The following is a 24,857-nucleotide window of genomic DNA, read 5'->3' on the forward strand; positions in this document are numbered from 1 at the left end:
CTAAATATACCCACCAATCAGCAAGCGCCGCTATTCACGGTGCTGAACCAAAATGGGCCATCTCCTTAGCTTAGATTCCTGTTTTTGCAAATAAATTGATAATAAGCGTAATTTAGAAAGTTGCTTAAAATTGTATTCGCTATCTGAATCATGCTTTTGCATTCCCCAGTACAGTTTCTTACTGGCTGCATGGAGCAGCCAAGTATTCAAAATACATAATTTGACTAACAGTGAAATGCAATGTGTTAACACTTGACTAGCAAGGGTGCAGATGAGAGTTCAAACCCCTGGACAGCTGCCTAGTGACAAATTGTGACTTGCTATCATCATATTTCACCAGAAGCTGGTCCAACAAAGGTTTGTGCTGTTTCATAAAATGTAAATATGCCAGGAATATGCTTTAATGTAATCAAATATAACTTTATGCTACAGAATTGCTTTTTACTATTAAAATCTAATAAATCTCTTAGCCACATATTTCAAAGAATAAGTAATTCTGTTCACCAGATATTATTTATGTTCCGTAGCAGACAAATATAAATACAGAAAGAAAGAGATATTTGTATACTATTTATAATGCTTTTGGGCAGAGAGACAGATTTTGCCTTTACATTATTTATCTTTAATCTTAAAAAGCGCCCGTGCATTCACTCCCTGGCGTCCTAATAAAAACAAAAATAGAAGTTATATTAGAGTCTACTCTTTGTACGGGTGTGAAATTAAACTCTGTCTATTCTCTCTTTAGTCCGAGCAAGAAGATACAGTTACCGTAAACCATCTTTTATTCAAGACTCAAGATGCATCTGTAATGGGTTTTCCATAGCTAGAAATGAGATGAGTCCTTGTGGAAAAATTATGGTTGCAATAGCAAAAGAGACCATAGTGTGCCGGGCTTTGCTTGTATATAAGGAGCATTATTTTTTGTGTAATGTACAAGACTTCCTAAAATTCATTTTTTTCCATGCAAAGCTTGTAACACAAGTCCACTCTAGTCACTATTGTGTTACTAAACTTCGCCAGATCAGGGGCGTGATCCGATATACGGCGTCGTTTTCGGCGCAAGCAATGGAACTCACACTGCCCGTAATTTCACCTCGCACATCTGGGTATTACATATATACGGCGCCGGCAGTTCCTAAAGTGCCATAAGTCGGATAAACTAGCGATGCCCAGAAATAAGTGTAGCTACAAATTTCTGGAGTCGCCAGTGACTTACGGCACTTTAGAAACTGCCAGCGCCTAAGAAAACTAACTAAAATTTTAAATCTCCCGTAACTGTCTAACACGCCTCCCAAAAATAAGCCTGACACATATACCCCTATATCCGCAATCCCCCTCTTACTCCTAATAATAAATGTATTAACCCTAAACCGCCATAGCCCACACCGCAAGTAATAACTAAATTATTAACCCCTAAACTGCCATAGCCCACACCGCAATAAACCTATTCTAGTATTAACCCCTAAACCGCCATAGCCCACACCGCAATAAACCTATTCTATTATTACCCCTAAAACGCCATAGCCCACATAGCCTATTAAATCTATTAACCCTTAATCTGCCGCCGCCAAACCTAAGTCTAACCCTAACACCCCCCTAACTTAATTATTATTTAAATAAATCTAAATAATATTACTATTATTAACTAAAGTACTCCTATTTAAGACTAAATACCTATAAAATAAACCCTAAGATAGCTACAATATAATTAATAATTACATTGTAGCTATTTTAGGATTTATTTTTATTTTACAGGCAACTTTGTATTTATTTTAACTAGATACAATAGCTATTAAATAGTTAATAACTATTTAATAGCTACCTAGTCAAAATAAGTACAAAATTACCTGTAAAATAAATCCTAACCTAAGTTACAAATACACGTAACACTATACTATCATTAAATAAATTAAATTAATTAACTACAATTAGCTAAAATTAAATACAATTAACTAAAATAAACTAAAATACAAAGAAAAAAACACTAAATGACATAAAAAAATAAGAATTACAAGAAGTTTAAATTAATTACACCTAATCTAAGCCCCCTAATAAAATAACCCCCCCAAAATAATAAAATGCCCTACCCTAAATTACAAATAGCCCTTAAAAGGGCCTTTTGCGAGGCATTGTTCCAAAGTAATCAGCTCTTTTACCTGTAAAAGAAAATTACAATACCCCCCAACATTACAACCCACCACCCACACACCCCTACTCTAAAACCCACCCAATCCCCCCTTAAAAAAACCTAACACTACCCCATTGAAGATCACCCAACCTTGAGCCTTCTTCACCCAGCCGGGCACAAGTGGTCATCCGGTCCGGGCAGAAGTCTTCATCTGATGGGGCAGAAGAGGACATCCAGACCGGCAGAAGTCTTCATCCTATCTGGCAGAAGAGGACATCCGGACCGGCAGAAGGCTTCATCTAAGCGGCATCTTCTATCTTCTTCCATCCGACGAGGAGTGACTCCATCTTGAAGACATCCGGCGCGGAGCATCCTTCCAGCACGATGGACTAACGACGAATGACGGTTCCTTTAAATGACATCATCCAAGATGGCGTCCCTCGACTTCCGATTGGCTGATAGGATTCTATCAGCCAATCGGAATTAAGGTAGGAAAAATCCGATTGGTTGATTTAATCAGCCAATCGGATTGACGTTCAATCCGATTGGCTGATTGGATCAGCCAATAGAATGCGAGGTCAATTCTATTGGCGAGCGACGAGCGACGGGTGAAATTGCGGGCGACGCTGCATATCGGATTGGGCCCCAGATGTGTTTTTCTCACCGACCCTTGCAGGGGCTGCACTGAGGGAATTATCATAAAAGGGGCAGTCCCTGCAAGTGTCAAGAAGTCTCCTATAGAAAGTAATGGATCACCGGCTTTTGCGGGCGACGCTGCATATCGGATCGGGCCCCAGATGTGTTTTTCTCACCGACCCTCACAGGGGCTGCACTGAGGGAATTATTATAAAAGGGGCAGTCCCTGCAAGTGTCAAGAAGTCTCCTATAGAAAGTAATGGATCTCGCTGGAAAGGGGAAACTTCACTGTGTAGGGCGAAGTTAGCAGTGAGCAGGGGGCGCGCTTTAAAAATTAAATCCTGCAGCCAATATAATCACATTACACTGATTTCTGTATATAGCATCTTACAGTCACCTATATTTTCGTATGCATGTGTTTACCTGCTAGGGGTATAAGTATTTCAAATGTTTTGAGAAAAGCTCGCTACATTTTAATTTGCGAGGAAAAACTGTGAGATCTGTAGTGTGAAAATCTTTTCAGAATTATGCTGAGAGATAATTTCATATAAAACCATGGATCTCCCATGTTCAGCCCATTTTACAAAGAACAATTACGCTTTGTATTTTGTATTAATAAGTAGACATTTCTAAGTGTTTTTTGAACATCCAGTAAACTTAAAAGCACACTACACCCAAATGTTTTCTTTAATGATTCGGATAGAGCATGCAATTTTAAGCAACTTTCTAATTTACTCCTATTATCAAATTGAGCCGGCCCATTTTTGGTTGAGAACCTGGGTTAGTCTTGCTTATTAGTTTGCTAAATGTAGCCACCAATAATCAAGCGCTATCCAGGGTGCTGATCCTAAAATGGGCTGGCTTCTAAGCTTTAAATTCCTGCTTTTTAAATAAAGATAGCAAGAGAATGAAGAAAAAAAGATAGTAGGAGTAAATTAGAAAGTTGCTTAAAATTGCATGCTCTATCTGGATCATGAAAGAGAAAAAAATGGGTTTACTATCCCTTTAAATTAAGATTTACGCTGTGCATATTTATTAAGATTTATTCTTACGTAATTTATATACAAGTTTTCCCTTTTTGACAAAACAACATTTTTGGTGAACACTATGGTCTCTTTAACAATACATTTTTTTCTGCATATTTTTGTGTGAATGGTTCAATTGTTTTATAAGATTTTTAAAATTCAAATTTCATTGTGCACTTTTGCAATGTATGTATCTCCTTCCCATACTAAAATGCAGTATATGCCCCTTAGCGAGACGCCCTGGTTTCAGGGTAAAAAGTGGCTTTATATCATTCCACCAGGGAAATAGATGTACTGGCTGCATTCTTTAATAATCTCACCAGCCCAGAGACCTTTAGATCATCAGGTTCTAAATCTCATGATAGCTTCTTGCACACCAGGGGGCCGATTTATCAAGGGTCGAATGGCCCCTGATGCCCCTGTTTCCGCGCGAGCCTTTAGGCTCTAGTTCTTAAGACCGCTGCTCCTTAAATGGTCTGCTGCCTCTGAGGCTGCGGACATAAATCCGCCTGATTGTGTACGATTAGGTTGATTGACACTCCTGCTTGCGGGGGCAGCATTGCACAAGCAGTTCACTAGAACTGCTTGTGCAATGTTAAATGCCGACAGCGTATGCTGTCGGCATTCAGCGATGTCTGGCAGACATGATACGCTACAGCGTATCATGTCCGCCAGACTTTGATAAATCAGCCCCTAGGTGTAGCTATTAATGAATGACATTAGAAACTAAAAAGTGTATGAATACAGAGAAATACATTTTGACTTCACAGAGGTGTGACTATGCATTAAGGAAATCACTGTGATAGTTATTCTCAGAAGGAAAGTTAGTAGTAGAATCAAATTTTCAATCTGCACAGCCCAAGTTTGCTTCTAACTATAAACCAGCAATCCTTAAAGGGATATGAAACCCACATTTTTTCATTCATGATTCAGATAGAGCATGCAATTTTAAGCAACTTTCTATTTCACTCCTATTATCAAATGTAAGCTTAGGAGCCAGACCAATTTGGTTCAGCAACTCATATCCCTTTAATAGCTTTTTGAACCACTGTTCAAATGCTGCTAAATTTATGGCTAAATTCTATGATATCAAGATGCTTTAAAAAGGGTGAATATTTAAAGGACTAGACACTAAATTCAGAGAAATTAAATGGATTGGTCAATGAGACTGCATCACCCTCTACCATTGATAAATCAGCACATTATAGAGAACAGAGTTTCTTGTCTGTAAAAGATGTCACATGATTCCTTAGATATCATATGGTTGTAACATAACTTGATATTGTATGGTTGATGTAAAAATGGCAATTGTGTATCTCACTAGATACTTGCTTTAGAGTTACAAAATGTGAATGATTTTAAAATGATATATATAAAAGAATCTATAAGTATATAGGCCTAGATTACAAGTGGCGTGCAACAATATTATTGCTAATAGTATCTTCCTTCAAGTGCAATCAATAATCCAAAGTGTTATTATTGGAGCGATATTCTAGGGCACACTAACATCTGCATTAACGCAGTAGCACTTAATCCCTTGTATAACAGATGTATATGGGGCCACACAGCAAAATTAATATATGATATTGCTCGTTTTCTAAGCTGATGTTGCTGCTTTTTAACACAGTTGACCATCTTCTCCTCCTAAAAATACTACATTAATTTGGCATCCGAGACACAGCCCTCTCCTGGTTTGCCTCATATCTCTCAAACCGCTCGTTTTCAGTTTCCTTTAACAACATCTTGTGATCCTATGCCTCTCAGTTGGAGTACCGCAAGGCTCTATCTTGGGTCCCTTGCTTTTCTCTCTCTATACATCCTCCCTTGGAAAACTTATAGCCTCCTTTGGATTCCAGTACCACTTATATGCTGATGATACCCAAATCTACCTTTCCTCTCCTGATATCTCTCACTCTTTACTCAACCAGATTTCCAACTGTCTCTCTGTAATTTCCTCTTGGATGTCGTCACACTACCTCCAACTCAATCTGTCCAAAAATGAGCTGCTTCTTATTCTCCCCTCTTCAAGACATCCAACACCTGACATTTCTCTGACCGTTGGAGACTCTATTCTCAACACCTCATCCCAGGTCCACTGTCTTGGGGTCACAATTGACTCAGAACTCACATTCAACCCTCAGCCTCTCCTCCCTCCCATCTATTATGAATGCTTCTGCTAGACTCATCCACCTAAATTGATGATCTACATCAGCTCAGCCGCTCTGCCAGTCTCTACACTGGCTCCCCATACACTGCAGAATACAATTTAAAATATTAACCCTAAATTAAAAAGCACTCAACAATAGGGATGGGCCAATGTTTCTAAAAACTTTGATACATTCGTTTGTTCAAATCGAATTTTGAATGTTTATATAACATTCTATTTTAGAATTTTCGCTTTTGAATTTTTCAATAATATTCGTTTGAATAATAGAATGTTTAGTTATGTATTTTACATCACATTCAATTTATACATGTAATATTCAAATTCAAATGAGACATTCGAATTCAAATGTGACCTTCGAATTTGAATGTGACATTCAAATTCGAAATAGTATTTCTAGTCTACAACTGTGGTTTATAAATGTAATATTCAAATTTGAATGCTATATTCGAATTTGAATGTCACATTCAAATTCAAAATAGTATTTCTAGTCTAATACTGTGTTTTATAAATGTAATATTCAAATTTGAATGTCACATTTGAATTCAAATGCCACATTCAAATTCGAAATGGTATTTCTAGTCTACAACTGTGTTGTATAAATGTAATATTCAAATTTGAATGTCACATTCGAATTCAAATGTAGCATTCAAATTTGAAATAGTATTTATAGTCTACAACTGTGTTGTATAAATGTAATATTGAATTTGAATGCTACATTCGAATTTAAATGCAACATTCAATTTCGAATGCAACATTCAAATTCAAAATAGTAGTTCTAGTGTAATACTGTGTATAAATGTAATATTCAAATTTGAATGTGACATTCGAATTTGAATGTCATATTTGAATTTGAAATAGTATTTCTAGTCTAATACTGTGTTTTATAAATGTAATATTCTAATTTGAATGTCACATTTGAATTCGAATGTCACATTTGAATTCAAAATAGTATTTCTAGTCTACAACTGTGTTGTATAAATGTAATATTCAAATTTGAATGGCACATTCAAATTCTAATGTAGCATTCGAATTCGAAATAGTATATCTGGTCTACAACTGTGTTTTATAAATCTAATATTTGAATGTCACATTCAAATTCAATTGTAACATTCAAATTCGAATGTAACATTCAACTTCAAATGTCACATTCGAAAAGTGTAAATAACATTCAAAAATAGAATTTTTATGAACATTCGTTCTTATCAACATTCGATTATGTAAATCGAATTTCTACAATAACATTCATTCTAACATTCTAATTCGAATATAAACACATTCGTCCATCCTTAATCCACAGTCTAACTCCCAACTATATTTCCTCTCTCATCGTGAAATATTCCCCATCCTCTCCTCTTCGATCAACCTCTGACCTACATCTCTCCACTCCTGTTATCTCTGCATCACACTTCCGTCTCCAAGAATTCTCAGGTACTGCTCCTGTCCTCTGGAACTCTCTACCCCGCTCCATAAGACTGTCTCCAACCTTGTATAGCTTCAGACGCTCCTTGAAAACTAACCTATTCAGAGAGGCTTACCATCTCTCCTCCATCTCTCATCCTAACCAAATTAATACATGAACTGCCGGACTCACTGCTGCAACTACAACCGATGTAACAAGCTACCCCAACCTTATGTCTCTGCACCCTAAACCTATAGACTGTGAGCTCTCGGGAGCAGGGCCCTCTTCCTTTTGTACTAGATTTATTTAGTTTTGTTATGTTTTGTATTTTATCACAAATCCTTGTCATTGTATACCCCTATCGTACCCAGCGCTATGTAATTTGGCGGCGCTATACAAATAAATGATAATAATAAGACAAGGGTTTGCTTAGTCTATAGTACTCACATGATGGAATACTGTGCAATATCATTAATATTTGTTCACTTCAGGTCTTAAAAAGCACACACAATACACAGACATAAACACAAATACACATAAACACACACAACACACATAAACACACATACTCAAAAACACACACAACAGACACATACTCATAAACACACACAACACACACACATAAACACACATACTCATACACACACATAAACACACATACTCATAAAAACAGACATACACACAAACCACACACACACGTACAAACACGCAAGACACACACACATACATATTCGTAAACACACATACACGCATAAATACACATGCACACACACATAAACACACATACTCAAACACACACATACATACATGCACACACACACACACACACACACACACACACACACACACACCACACACATACAAACACACAACACACACATCAGTGGCGTATTTAGGTTTTGTGCTGCCCTAGGCACTCAAAATTCTGCTGCCCCCCTACCCCCACCCACCCTCAACGTTTTAGGCCCTTTTTAACTTTTTTTTTTTTCTTGGCAGGGAGTAATGTGAATATTTTTTTTCATGAATTTCCAAAGTAAATGTTTACAAGGACTTGTATACACACACATATCTATTGCTGCAATATATATAAACTCCCAAACACAGATTTATTGATACAATGCTTCCCAAAAAAGAATATGAAGCCAACAGAACTAAAGGCAATAGCTAACTAAATAAATGAAAGGGTCAGAGTTTTCTTTAAAAAGTAAGCTCCATGGGCAGTCTATACCCCCATAGAATGTAAGCATCTTAGGCAAAATTTCTCATTATATACCTGTATAATACTTCTAAAATAACTGCAAGCTTCTTACAAGTATAGCCAGACAAATGTAATGCCCCATCTCCAGTCTGCTGCCCTAGGCCAAAATACGCCCCTGGATTAACACAAATATTTGAGACAGTTAAATCATATATGGTTAAAAATTACTTTCTATCATACAAATTAGATTGTTAGAAACAAGTAATCACAGAAAGAAAAACAGTTTGTTGATAAGGAATCGCTCTCTATTCCCTGTACCTGGTTCACCCCCTCAGTGCAAAAATGCACCACTCTCTCTGAAGGCAGGCTGCCAGCATTTATATTCTGTTTTTTAAAGGGAGGTAGTATTTAGCGTTGAGACACCCAGAACATCTAAATATAGCTTTGCAGATATTTCAATATAAGAGCTTTTGATTGTTATAAAGTGGTAGCAGTTCTTTGTATCCATTTAATAAAAATGCACTTTGTAGCCAACAAGTTCCCTATGTGTTTATTTCAAAGTTCATTAGCAAAGCTAATTTGTTGTATTGTGGTCTTCATTATTCTATTTGACCAATAACACCCCCGCATCCAGAAAGCTCTCATATTTAAACAGTGCCACACATATAGTGTACAAATTAAGGAGTTGGGGTATGAGCATTTACCATTTGTAAAGTATTTCATACAGTTACTCAGCCTATTTTGAATAAGGATAGTTCTGCGTGCCCTACCTGAGTTAAGTGGTGACTCTAGTCCAGTCAACTGACAGTCTGACTCCCTTAATACGCGGCCACCCCTTGCCTTCTGCTCCACTCAGTCTCCAGTTCTCGACTCAACCGATCAGTCTACCAGCTGCCTCTGTCGCCACTGACTAACCCCCATTGCCGCCTGGGAGATCACATGTGCACAAGCCATGTGGCAACAGACAGGAAGGCGGCTGGCAAAAACATCATGTGACCTCTGTGAAAAGCCGGTCCTGTGACCGCTCGATCGCCTAACCCACTTCTTGTCCTCCAACTCATTGCTTGACCCCTTGCAATCTGGCTTCCATCCCCAACACTCAATTTAGACTGCCCTTACCAAGGTTACTAATGATCTTCTTTCTGCTAAAAACAATGGCCACTACTCAATACTTATCTTACTTGACCTGTCTGCTGCCTTTGACACTGTTGACCATCCCCTTCTCCTACGGACTCTCAGCTCCCTTGGGCTCTCTGGCACTGCCCTCTCCTGGATCCACTCTTATCTCTCTAATAGGTCCTTTTCTGTCTCCTTTGCTGGCGACCCCTCCTCTCCATTGCCTCTGTCTGTTGGAGTACCTCAAGGCTCTGTTAGGGTCATCTACTCTTCTCTATTTATACTTCCTTGCTGGGTAAACTTATCAGTAGCTATGGCTTCAACTATCACCTCTATGCTGATGATCTCAGATCTACCTATCCACCCCTGCACTCTCTCCTTCTGTCCTTTCTCACATCAGTGCCTGCTTATCTGGCATTTCTTCTTGGATGGCCTCTCAAAATCAACATGTCCAAGACTGAGCTCCTTCTAATCCCCCTCTCTAATTCTACCCCGGTTTCTAACTTTTCAATCACTGTTGGAGACACCACTATATCCCTATCACCCCAAGTCAGCTGCCTAGGAGTTACACTTGACTCCAATCTGTCCTTCATACCCCACATCCAATTGCTATCTCCATCCTGTTGCAAACCACCTACGCAATAGCTCTAAAATTCATCCGTTTCTGAGTGCTGAAACTACTAAACAGCTAATTCACTCCCTGGTAATTTCCCAACTTGACTACTGTAATAACTTACTAACTGGCCTCCCTCTCTCCTGTCTCTCCCCTCTTCAATCCATCCTAAATGCCTCTGCTAGGCTAATCCACCTCTCCCAAAGCTCTATATCTGCTGGACCTCTCTGCAAGTCCCTTCACTGACTCCCCATTCACAGCAGAATTAAATTCAAAATTCTCACCCTGACCTACAAAGTCCTTACCAACGCAGCTCCCCCATAGCTGTCCTCACTCATCAACAAATATACTCCAGCCCACCCCGTAAGATCCAACAATGACCTGCTCCTTGCATTTTCTACCATCACCTCCTCCCATGCTAGACTACAGGACTTCTCTTGTGCGGCACCAACCATCTGGAACGCACTTCCTCGAGCTGTCAGACTTTCCCCTAACCTTTCCTCCTTTAAGCGCTCCCTAAAGACCTTTTTGTTCAGGGAAGCCTATCTCCAAATCAGTAACAAATGAATTCCACTTGCCTAATAGCTGCCCTCATCTAACTCCACACTAACATCATTCTCACCTTTGCAGTCCCCACCTCCTGTTTCTCACCCTCCTTCCCATCTGGATTTTAAGTTCCCATGGGAACAGGGCCCTCAATTCCCCCTGTATTTGTTTTTTAAACTTTCTCTGTTGTCTTTTATATTGTATTGTACTGTACTTTTATCTTTGTACCCATGGACAGTGCTGTTGAATCTTTTGGCGCTTTATAAATAAAGAATCATTTTCTTGGTATCCTTTGCTGAAAAGCAAACCTAGGTAGGTTTGGGTGCTGCTTTGTATTATTGTGCTAGATTGTGATTGGTGGTTAAACGTATACACCTTTTGCTATTGGCTCACCCAATGTGTTCAGCTAACTCCCAGTAGTGAAGTGCTAACCCTTCAACAAAGGATACCAAGACACAAAGCAAATTTAATACTAGGAGTAAATTGGAAATGCATTTAAAATTGTTTGTTCTATCTGAATCATAAATTGATTAAATGGGTTTCTCTTTAAAGGGACACTAAACCCAATTTTTTTTCTTTAATGATTCATATAGAGCAGCAATTTTAAGCAACTTTCTAATTTACTCCTAATTTACTAATTTTTTTCTTTCTTCTTTTGCTATCTTTACTTAAAAAGCTTAGGAGCCGACCCATTTTTGTTTCAGCACCTGTGTAATGCTTGCTTATTGGTAGCTAAAAGTAGCCACCATAAGCAAGCGCTATCTAGGGTGCTGAACTTAAAATGGTCTGGTTCCTAAGCTTTAAATTCCTGCTTTTTAAATAAAGATAGCAAAATAACAAAGAAAAAATGATAATAGGAGCAAATTAGAAAGATGCTTAAAATTGCTGCTCTATCTAAATCATTAAAGAAAAAAATTGGGTTTAGTATCCCTTTAATTTTGTTGAAATATCCTTTTTATTGAACACTTTTTACAATGTAAAGAGAGATTTGTTAAAGGGAGCTGAACCCCATTTTTTTCTTTTATGATTCAGATATAGGATACATTTTTAAACAATTTTCCAATTTATACTTCTATCATCAGCTGTGCTTCATTCTCTTGTTATCCTTTATTGAAAGAGCTATCTGAACACATTGATAAGCCAATGACAAGAGGCATATATGTGCAGCCACCAATCAGCAGCTAGTTCCAACCTCCTGAGCCTACTTAGGTATTCTTTTCAGCAAAGGATACCAACAGAACTATTTCTAATTTTATAGCAGAGGTAAATTGGAAAATTGTTTAAAATTGTATCCTCTGTCTGAAACAAGAAAGACAAATGTTGGACAGTATACACCAATTTTCATATAACTGCATGTAATAAACACTACTATAAAGAATAATATGCACAGATACCGATCTAAATATCCAGTGTAAAACCTTTTAAAAACTTACTTAGAAGCTCCTAATTTAGCATTGTTAATGAGATAAGCCTGGAACACCCACTGAAAGGGGCTGATAGCAGAACCCCTCTCCCCTGCACATGAAAAGACACATTATACAAACAGAAGCAGTCTGAAGTCTGTATACATCAGTATTCATCTAAAACTTTGGGGCTTGATTAGGAGTCTGAAAATCAGGGCAATGTTATTTAAAAATAAGCAAAACTATAGATTGTTACAAAAACACCCCCAGATGGGCTATATAAATGCATCATCTACAAAACATGTATGCAAAGAAAAATCTAGTGTATAATGTCCCTTTAACTTAGAAACGTGAGAATTATTAAAAGGTTGAGACTGCAGATAAAAACAAACAGTAGTGTAAGCTTGAAAAGGCAGCAGTTTTTATTTTATTATTGGCAAATAACACTATTTGGGTCTTTATTCGTTGTATTTTGAGGTTACTGACCACAAGCTTATTATAGATCTATATCATGAAAATGGACGTAGTGTAGATTACTCCACTAAGACAGACATATGGATTTCTTTGTGTCCGGAATTATTTTGTTTATTAACGCTACACATTGTACGTAAGGCTATATAAATTCTGAAAATATAATAATCACAATAAAAAAAAAAAATCAAATTAACCTGTATTTTAGCTGCAGTCTGTATTTGGTATTATTATAAAATATTTAATCCTTTCCGACCCATAAAGGGCAGCAATGCTTTACTGTCAGCCAATGGGTTAACCTATTTGTTCTGGCGTTCTGTAATTGCTGTGTCTTTTGTCCCAGGATAAAATAAATGATGAACAAGGGTCGGCATGTTCAGTTGGAGTCACTGGCTGGTGAGGCTTTGCTCTCGTGTTTAAGTAAACCGCATTCCTCATTCTGATATTGAGTAAGTGACCACTTGCCTTGATTTGACAGTATACCTCTTCAGAAGTTCCCTAGAGCCGTCTCATGCCTGCCAAATTCCTCAATGTCTGGCATTCACTCAGTAGATGTCTTCGATGTCATATTTCATCTTGGCACTTGTCTTCTTAAAGTTAAAGCCAGTTGCATTGATGATTATCATATATGGCGATGCCCTTTTACAAGAAGGAATCTGTGTTATCGCATTAGATGCTAAAATATCTCATTGTCCAATATCCAAAATATAGAATGTAAATTGTTTTATCATATAAGGCGATGGTGGGAATTAATGTTTGTTTGTTTCTCTTGTTTTTTTTGTCATTCGCAGTGAACAGACTTTAGAAATTGTATTAATTACAATAAAATATATTCTGCAATAAAATCAAAGTTGCAATGAGCAATGTTATTGCGTAATATATTTCCATGATTACATTTCCTTTATAACAATATTAACAGAATTCATTATCAATCCCCTGCAGAATTAGCGACAAACAAGGGTTCTTATATCTCTAAAAGATAAAAATTAATTATTACTGTAAAGAGTAAAATATAAATAATTATATAAATATAATAATGCAGGAGTGATGAGCTGCCTTGGTATAGGTTGTTGTGTCTGGCTGTAACTCCAGCCACTGTCCCTTCTCTTTAAATCTCCTGGTCTCACATAGCTTAAAGGGACATTCCGGTCAAATATGAACATAAATTAAACAGATAAATAGAAACATATTTGCAATATACATGGCAAAAATGCTTCTAGTAAAACTTATCACTGTTTTAGAATTAACATTATTCTCTGCACATACATGTGATACATACATAGATATTCTCAGTGCACCAGCATTTTAAATACGGCAGCTGCTCAGAGTGCCAGTGGGGCTTGTAATCATGTCAGTAATTAACACATTGAGTCATTACCAGATGGTACAAGCTCCCTAGGCTCTCTTAAAAGTGTTGTGTTTAAAATGCTGGGGCATGGAGCATATTTAAATACACTTTTGAAACATCTATAGCTTTTACTAGAAGCATTTTTTGCTAATAAATGTGTAATACCTTAGTGTTTCTATTCACAACTGAAATGCATCTACACTGTATGTGGATTCCAATTTTGGCTGGAATGCCCCTTTAACTGTATCCACAAACCACTCACCACACAATTATATCATAATGATATCAACAAACCTTGCCCTAGTCTATCTGGCTATAACCCATTTTGCGTTTCTTTTGTTCTTGCAACATGCATATAAACTTTACTTTTGGTCTTATGTATTTGTGCAGATAAATCATTTGATAAGCATTTCTATAATCAACCCCAATATTGTTGCATAGACACTGAGAGTTTTGTGAAACTTCACTTTCTACAGAAAGTAAATATAATTATATCAAACCTTGCATTACATATATTCCAGCTATAAAGCTGTATGTATATGTTAAGCACATGGAAACCAGAATGATGTTTTGCAATATTTTCAAGTCATCACACTAGAAAAGGTCACAATGTTTCACATCTCTAGTTTTGCAAGTTTATAAATTATTGTCATATTTTATATTGAGATGCAGATTTTTGTTCCATTTATGGAGACAGAACTGTAAACTGAATATGCACTTTAGTAATCTTATGTTCAACTGAGCGAAAATAAAAAATAAAATAAAAAAAACCTACAACAACAAATGTACAACATGAGAATTTGCTTTTAGGTTTCTAAAACTTTTTTGCAAATTGTGTTTGGAAATGGCTGAGCAACAACCTCTGTCACAGCTTTTGTTGTATGAGACAGACTAAAGGAAAAAACATTTTTCCATTAAAATATAATTTTTTACATCTATTGATAGTACATTATCGCTGGATAGCAGTCACACTATACACCTGCAGTTATAACAGGAGGATTTTGAATTGCTAAGTGATGGTAGCGAAAGGATGACAGACTGCATTAAATCCCATATACCACGCAAAATTCGCTTTGTAAAACATATGCCTCTATTTATTAAAGTCTGGCGGACCTGATCCGACAGTGCGGATAAGGTCCGCCAGACCTCGCTGAATATGGAGAGCAATACGCTCTCCGTATTCAGCATTTCACCAGCAGCTCACAAGAGCTGCTGGTGCAACGCCGCCCCCTGCAGAATCGCGGCCAATCGGCCGCCAGCAGGGGGGTGTCAATCAACCCGATCGTACTCGATCGGGTTGAATTGCGGCGATGTCTGTCTGCCTGCTCAGAGCAAGCGGACAGGTTATGGAGCAGCGGTCTTTGTGACCGCTGCTTCATAACTGCTGTTCCGGCTCGCCAGAAACACAAGACCTCAAGCTCTATCCAGAGCTTGATAGATAAGCCCCATAGAGTGCATTCAATAGATTTGGGTGGAAGTTTTTTCTTGTTTTGATTTACAAATTTAGAATGAAAAAAAAAAAAATAATAATAATAATAATAATACATTTGCAAAACAAAAAATAAAAGGAAATAATATTTATTAAAACATGAAAAAATAAACAATAAACATAGCTGCTATTTCATAAATCTTAAATGGATATGAAACCCAACATTTTTCTTTCATGATTTAAATAGAGATTTTAAACAACGGTTTCTAATTAACTTCTGTTATCAACTTTCTTCGTTCTCTTGGGGGCGAATTTATCAAGCTCCATGTGGAACTTGATGCCCCTGTTTCCGCGCGAGTCTTCAGGATCGCCAGAAACAGAAGTTATGAAGCAGCCGTCTAAAGACCATAACTTGTCCACCTGCTCTGAGGCCGCAGACAGAAATCAAACCGATCGAATACAATCAGGTTGATTGACACCCCCTGCTAGCGGCCGATTGGCCGTGAATCTGCAGGGGGCGCCATTGCACAAGAACTGCTGGTGCAATGATAAATGCTGAGAGCGTATGCAGAGTATGCACTTACATAAATCGGCCCCTTGGTATTTTTTGTTGAGAAGCAGGTAGGTAAGCTTAGGAGCGTGCATGTCTGGAGCACTATATGGCAGCAGATTTGCAAGAATGTTATCTATTTGCAAGAGCACTAGAGGGCAGCACTATTTCCTGCCACATAGTGCACCAGATGCTACCTAGGTAGCTCTTCAAAACAGAATATCATGGGAACAATGCAAATTCGATAACAGAAGTAAAATGGAAAGTTTTTTAAAACGGTTGGCTTTGTCTGAATAACAAAATAAAGGGTTTGGGTTTCAAATCCCTTTAAGGTACAATTTCCATACATTTAATACTATGCAGCTGGTATAACAATGGCTTGGAATGTTACATTATAAGAATAGAAGTTTATCTTAAAAATACATGGAACTCAAAATTAAAAGGTTGTGATTCAAACAATGAGGCCAATTTAACAAAGGTCTTGCAGACCTGATCGGACAGTGCGGATCAGGTCCGCAAGACCTCGCTGAATGCGGAGAGCAATACGCTCTCTGTATTCAGCAATGCACCAGCAGCTCACAAGAGCTGCTTATGCAACGCTGCCCCCTGCAGACTCGCGGCCAGCAGGGAGGTGTCAATCAACCTGATCGTACTCGATCAAGTTGAATTCCAGCGATTCTTGTCCGCCTCATCAGAGCAGGCGGACAGGGTTATGGACCAGTGGTCTTTAGACCGTTGCTTAATAACTGCTGTTTCTGGCGAGTCTGCAGGCTCGCCAGAAACACGGGTTGTCAAGCTCCATTCGGAGCTTGATAGATAGGCCCCAGAGTGTTACATTTTAAAAAAGATACTGCTATCCTCAAATGTACTTTTCTCTTGGTATACTTTGTTAAAATGTGGCTCTATCTATGTGAGCATATTTAGGTAGGCTCGGGAGTGTGCACGTGTCCTATGCATTTTATGGCAGCTGTGTGTGCAACAAAGTTTGAAATAATGCAATATACATAGTGCTGAAGATACTGTGCACATTCATTTGTCTGCTCTCTTGGAAAGTAGCTGAAAGAGGAAAAGAGAGAGAAAGAAAGGTGAGTGCAGAGAGAGTGCAAACTCATCAGAGGTGGAAGAGATAAATCAACCCAAACAGGGTGATTGACAGGCCCTGCTCTTGCATAATTAGTTGCACAAGAGTAGGGAGTGGGATTGCACAAGAGAGCTTTTGTCCAATCCTACATTTTGACAAGTGATGGTGCATAGCAAATAAATTCTACTTGAGAATGTGTCCATATGCAGCTTGATAACTTTTCCCAATAGAATGTGAACAAAAACACAAGTCTACCACCATAAATAAAAGTTGAGTAAATAATTAATTTAATTACACAATTATGCATTTAGATTAGATTTGTTTGACCACTATAACCTTTAGTATGTTGTACATTGTTTCCACTACAGCAGAGGATTGTGGATACAAAATATGCAAATGAATCACTTTTATATAGCCAATCAGCTTGTCTTAAAAGAAAAAGATTTAACTAGTATAGAAAATATAAATGTACTTCTTTTTCAATGCTGAAAATGTGTATGTAAAATAACACAGTTTGTATCTGCATTCACTGAAAATATCGGGTAGCTGCTTTTTTTATTTGTCATTTGATTTTTTAAATGTTAGTGACTGTATTTTATGTAAAGTTCTTTGAGTCACAAAGTAAAATCACCTTAATATTTCTCTGTATAGATGTTATACACAGCTGCAAAGTTGTATAAATGATTCTTAAATTGTGCTACAGTATAATATTCACAGGTTTTTAAAGAATACGTTGAATTGATTTTACATTGTATTGTGGAGGACGAGAAGAAGAATTTCTTAAGCTTCTGGCTGAAATTAGGGTCATTTCAAAACATGGTCAAATGATAACATTTCTGCAATATATGGAATTGACTTTGTTATACAAAGCAAACAAAAGCAGCTATCTTAGGCAACCTCAGCATTTTTTAAAAAAATAAAAGATAGCAAATTATCTAGAAGACCAAAACTGAACTCTGAAGTGTTTCTGGCAATGTGCCCAGCGCATTTGTAGGAAAGCAGAGATGCAGAACAGAACATTCCAACAAAAAAAAAATAAACCCGAAGCCAGGACAGCGCTGATCATTAGTGGAAAATGATGAGCAGTCATTGCTGGTTCTTTATACACATTTAGGATTCTGTTCTTCAAAATAATTAATGGAACTTACCTGATCACTTCTAAGAATACTATGCAATAGAATCTCAGTTTTAATGGAATATGATACTCAGAAATGTATTTGTATTGTATGAAAAAGAGTATTTCAATATGTATTACAAAACTTTTTTTTTTTGTGAATAGAATTTTTCTGTAATAAACAAACTTCTTGTTAGTGGGCTTAAACATTTTTCATGCAAAAAAATATGTTGTTTGTTAGCATGCTTATCTGTTGCTCTTGCATATATATTACCCCTTAAGGACTGGGCATTTCAGACTAGGGGGTATATTTATTAAAGTGCGGACGGACATGATATGATGTAGCGTATCATGTCTGCCGCACATCGATAAATGCTGACAGCATACACTGTCGGCATTTATCATTGCACCAGCAGTTTTTTTTAACTGCTGGTGCAATGCCGCCCCCTGCAGATTCGCAGCCAATAGGCTGCTAGGAGGCATGTCAATCAACCCGATCGTATTCGATCGGGTTGATTTCTGTCTGATTTCTGTCCACCCCCTCAGTGCAGACGCACAGGTTATGGAACAGCGGTCCATACAGAGCTTGATAAATTGACCCCTAAAACTTCCCCAAAAGACCAAAGCATTTTTTAGAATTTTTGCCATTACTCCATTTAAACAGAAATAGAGCCTTGTTTTTTTTATTTACCTATCAAAACTATATATTTATTTTAGTTAACAGCCCAAAGTATTGATCTAGGCCCATTGTGGTATAGTTCATGCCACCATTTCACCACCAAATGTGATCAAATAAAATAAATTGTTAACTGGGTTACACTTGCTTATTGGTGGCTAAATGTAGCCACCAATAAGCAAGCTCTATCCAGGGTGCTGAACCTAAAATGGGCCAGCTCCTGCTTTTTAAATGAAGACAGCAAGAGAATGAAGAAAAAATGATAGCAGGAATAAGTAAATTAGAAAGTTGCTTAAAAGTGCTGCTCTATGAATCATGAAAGAACAAATTTCGGTTTAGTATTCCTTTTAACTATATATTTTTTCTTTTTTTTATTAACTCTGGGGTAATAACAGAAAGAGATACAATAAATGCAACAATACAGATGATAAAACAATATACACTATAAAATAAACACAAAATGTGTTTTCTATATACATTACATTGATTTTGTAAAACATCTCTAGTCCTTACTCCTTCAGTGTTAATCTCATGGGGAATAAGGGAGAGAGAGAAAAAAAATAAGTGCTGCTTATCCACATAAAAAAGACAATTAAGACAACGATATAGTGCAGCAAATTTAGCAAATTGTTATTAAGCTGAATAACCCCAGGTAATGTGCATTGGAATTGTAACTTTATTGCACTTCCATAAACATCTGTAAAACAATAATATCCAGCTTTCCTTCCTAAAGTATTTTTGTGTCTTGATAAGTTTTTGTCCCAAGCTGGGCTGGAGCACATGTGACTGTAAACTGTTTGGTTCTCAGTACCTAACCTTAAAGTGAATGTTAATTTTCATGCGAAATTATGAAAATACTTTTTCTTCTGAAACGCCGAATCGCTGTTCGGAAATGATGCCCCTGTCTGCTTCTTCCAGGTTAACTTACCCAGCAATGACGAAACTAGCTTCCTCCAATCCAATCCTCCGGGGAAGCCGTGATTGGAGGATGCCGGAATCATCATTGCTGACGTATAAAGAGGCTTGCGATGGGCTGGTGAAGCGCTGGAGCGGCTTCAAGAAAAAAAATATTTTAAGAAAACTGGTAAAATATAAACTTTCATGAATGAAAGTGCCCCTGTTTGTAATAGTGATTTTAAAAACCGGGCACTCATTTTTGTAAGTTTACATTCACTTTAATTTAAGCGTTAACACATTTTATCCTGATAATATTAGTTTTCCTGTCAATATATTGTCCAATCCTTACTGTACAATGACTAGTGAATAAGAGTAGAAAGATGCTCATGCATAGAAACCTTCAGTTTCTCTCCATGATAAGAAGCAGCTAGGCATGTGGTACCATGTATATGAATGGTTCATAAGGCACAGCCTCTGATTGGTTGCATCATTATATATCTGAAAATGCTGTGTGTGTATATATATATATATATATATATATAATGTGTGTTTGTGTATATATAATTGTGTGTGCTTGCGAGAGAGAGAGAGCATGTGTGTGTGTGTGTGTATGTGTGCAGATGTGTATATGTGTTTATTGAGTATATTAGACCCAGCCTTGAATTCCCATTCGAAAATGCTGCAAGTTATCTATATTTTGTGTGCTTGTGTGTATGTGTGTGTGTTGGTGGGCATGTGTGTGTATATATAAGTGTGTAGATATGCATATTGTGTATATGTTTGTGCATCTATGCGTGTATTGCATATATGTTTATTTATATACACTCACCGGCCACTTTAAAAGGTACACCTGTTCAATTGCTTGGTAACACAAATTGCTAATCTGCCAATCAAATGGCAGCAACTCAATGCATTTAGGCATCTAGACGTGGTGAAGATGACTTGCTGAAGTTCAAACCGAGCATCAGAATGGGGAAGAAAGGGGATTTAAGTGACTTTGAATGTGGCATGGTTGTTGGTGCCAGACGGGCTGGTCTGAGTATTTCAAAAACTGCTGATCTACTGGGATTTTAACACACAACTATCTCTAGGGTTTGCAGAGAATGGTCCAAAAAAGAGAAAATATACAGTGAACAGCAGCTGTGTGGATAAAAATGTCTTGTTGATATCAGAGGTCAGAGGAGAATGGGCAGAGATGATAGAAAGGCAACAGTAACTCAAATAAATACTTGTTACAACCAAGATATGCAGAATACCATCTCTGAACACACAACACATCGAACTTTGAAGCAGATGGGCTACAGCAGCAGAAGACCACACTGGGTGCCACTCCTGGCAGCTAAGAACAGGAAACTGAGGCTACAATTATTATTTTTAAATTCGCACAGGCTCACCAAAATTGGACAATAGAAGATTGGAAAATGTTGCTTGGTCTGATGAGTCTCGATTTCAACTGCGACATTCAGATGGTAGGGTCAGAATTTGGCATAAACAACATCAAAGCTTGGATCCATCCTGCCTTATATCAACAGTTCAGGCTGGTGGTGGTGGTGTAATGGTGTGGGGGATATTTTCTTGGCACACTTTGTGCCCCTTAGTACCAACTGAGCATCGTTTAAATGCCACGGCCTACCGGAGTATTGTTGCTGACCACGTCCATTCATTTATGACTACAGTGTTCCCATCTTCTGATGGCTACTTCCAGCAGGGTAATGCACCATGTCACAAAGCTCAAATCATCTCAAACTGGTTTCTTGAACATGACAACAAGTTCACTGTACTCCAATGGCCTCCACAGTCACCAGATCTCAATCCAATAGAGCACCTTTGGGATGTGGTTGAATGGGAGATTCACATCATAGATGAGCAACTGACAAATCTGCAGCAACTGGATGATGCTATCATGTCCATATGGACCAAAATGTCTAAGGAATGTTTCTAACACCTTGTTGAATCTATGCCATGAAGAATTAAGGCAGTTCTGAAGGCAAAAGTGGGTCCGACCCAGTACTAGCAAGATGTACCTAATAAAGTGGCCGCGGTGAGTGTATATACATGAACAAGATAATTGTATATATACATGTGTGTATATTGTGCATATATATGTGTATGTGTGTGAGTGCATGTAGATGTGTTTATATGTATGTACGTGTTTGTATATGTATGTTTGTGAGTGTCTGTTTATCTATATATGTGCATGTATCTAAAACATTTTGTGTGTGTGTGTGTGTGTGTATATATATATATATATACAGTATACATATATAAATATATATGTGTGTGTGTATATGTACTGTATATATATATATATATATATATATATATATATATATATATATATATATACAGGGAGTGCAGAATTATTAGGCAAATGAGTATTTTGACCACATCATCCTCTTTATGCATGTTGTCTTACTCCAAGCTGTATAGGCTCGAAAGCCTACTACCAATTAAGCATACTAGGTGATGTGCATCTCTGTAATGAGAAGGGGTGTGGTCTAATGACATCAACACCCTATATCAGGTGTGCATAATTATTAGGCAACTTCCTTTCCTTTGGCAAAATGGGTCAAAAGAAGGACTTGACAGGCTCAGAAAAGTCAAAAATAGTGAGATATCTTGCAGAGGGATGCAGCACTCTTAAAATTGCAAAGCTTCTGAAGCATGATCATCGAACAATCAAGCGTTTCATTCAAAATAGTCAACAGGGTCGCAAGAAGCGTGTGGAAAAACCAAGGTGCAAAATAACTGCCCATGAACTGAGAAAAGTCAAGCGTGCAGCTGCCAAAATGCCACTTGCCACCAGTTTGGCCATATTTCAGAGCTGCAACATCACTGAAGTGCCGAAAAGCACAAGGTGTGCAATACTCAGAGACATGGCCAAGGTAAGAAAGGCTGAAAGACGACCACCACTTACAAGACACACAAGCTGAAACGTCAAGACTGGGCCAAGAAATATCTCAAGACTGATTTTTCTAAGGTTTTATGGACTGATGAAATGAGAGTGAGTCTTGATGGGCCAGATGGATGGGCCCGTGGCTGGATTGGTAAAGAGCAGAGAGCTCCAGTCCGACTCAGACGCCAGCAAGGTGGAGGTGGAGTACTGGTTTGGGCTGGTATCATCAAAGATGAGCTTGTGGGGCCTTTTCGGGTTGAGGATGGAGTCAAGCTCAACTCCCAGTCCTACTGCCAGTTTCTGGAAGACTCCTTATTCAAGCAGTGGTACAGGAAGAAGTCTGCATCCTTCAAGAAAAACATGATTTTCATGCAGGACAATGCTCCATCACACGCGTCCAAGTACTCCACAGCGTGGCTGGCAAGAAAGGGTATAAAAGAAGAAAATCTAATGACATGGCCTCCTTGTTCACCTGATCTGAACCCCATTGAGAACCTGTGGTCCATCATCAAATGTGAGATTTACAAGGAGGGAAAACAGTACACCTCTCTGAACAGTGTCTGGGAGGCTGTGGTTGCTGCTGCACGCAATGTTGAAGATGAACAGATCAAAACACTGACAGAATCCATGGATGGCAGGCTTTTGAGTGTCCTTGCAAAGAAAGGTGACTATATTGGTCACTGATTTGTTTTTGTTTTGTTTTTGAATGTCAGAAATGTATATTTGTGAATGTTGAGATGTTATATTGGTTTCACTGGTAAAAATAAATAATTGAAATGGGTATATATTTGTTTTTTGTTAAGTTGCCTAATAATTATGCACAGTAATAGTCACCTGCACACACAGATATCCCCCTAAAATAGCTATAACTAAAAACAAACTAAAAACTACTTCCAAAACTATTCAGCTTTGATATTAATGAGTTTTTTGGGTTCATTGAGAACATGGTTGTTGTTCAATAATAAAATTAATCCTCAAAAATACAACTTGCCTAATAATTCTGCACTCCCTGTATATATGTATATGCATGTGTTTTAATAATGTCTTGATGAATTACCAAACTCCGTATAGTAATATCTGTTAAATTAAAAAAACACCTTAAATATATTAAACACAGAGTTTATTTGCTGCATTAAAATACATAAATATTTGTTCTACAAATCTGCCGCACTCTTTATTTAGTATGTATTAGAATCTTAATCTCCCTCAGAGCAGATCTTTAAAGATTATTTTAAAATGAAAAAGTAATGTAGGATAATTAATCTATGTTTAAAAAAGAAAGGAAGGCACAGGACTCCTGCCTGGAGGATGTTCTCAGGATTTAATTAAAAGGCTTTAAGATACTCTCTAAGAAACAAAATGTATCCCAGTTATCAATGTGATAAAAGTGACTCAACTAACTGAACTCACTCATGAATCTTCCGGCAATAAAATCTACAGGAAATGTGACTCTTGCTTTTATGTAGTCCCTAAATTTTGTTTGCAAATGTTCTAGTTTCACAGCCCTCCCAATTGCAAATTATGTTTCGAAAATTATTAGCTTTTAAAAGCCACAAATGTGTCTCCCTAACAAGAAAATGCATATTGGCTTTGTTTTCTTAATAACTTATTTTTTATAGATACTAAATCAAACCACTGTGTTACTACAGTTTAAAGGGGCATTTAATGCAAAAATAAATTTGTTAGAGCATATAATGTTTGCTATACTAACCCTATAATTAAATATGTATTTATCTCCCACTAAACAGGTTAAAAACATAGGTAAAGTTGTGTTTGGGATAAAGTCCTGATAAGTCCTGCAGTTCTCAAGCAGAAAACGGCTGATACACTGTGGTGCATTGCTTCTCTTCATATCAAGATGGATAGTGCAGGTAGGGCAGTGGTAAATAATGTTTCTTTGCAATATGATCATTTAAAGGGACTGAAAAATCAAAATGATATTTTCATGCTTTAGATAGAGCATGCAATTTAAAACAAAATTTACTTTGTTGTCTTGGTATCTTTTGTTGAATACTCAACCTCTGTAGTCCACCAATCAGCGGCCAGCTCCCAGTAGTGCATTGCTGCTTGTAAGGCTACCTAGATATGCTTTTCAATAAAGAAATTGCAATAAGAATAAAGCAAATGTGATGGTCTGTCTGAAACCTAAGTGTTCGATTTTTAT

The sequence above is a fragment of the Bombina bombina genome, chromosome 9 (genome assembly GCF_027579735.1).
Source record: "Bombina bombina isolate aBomBom1 chromosome 9, aBomBom1.pri, whole genome shotgun sequence".
In the NCBI taxonomy this organism is placed as follows: domain Eukaryota; kingdom Metazoa; phylum Chordata; class Amphibia; order Anura; family Bombinatoridae; genus Bombina; species Bombina bombina.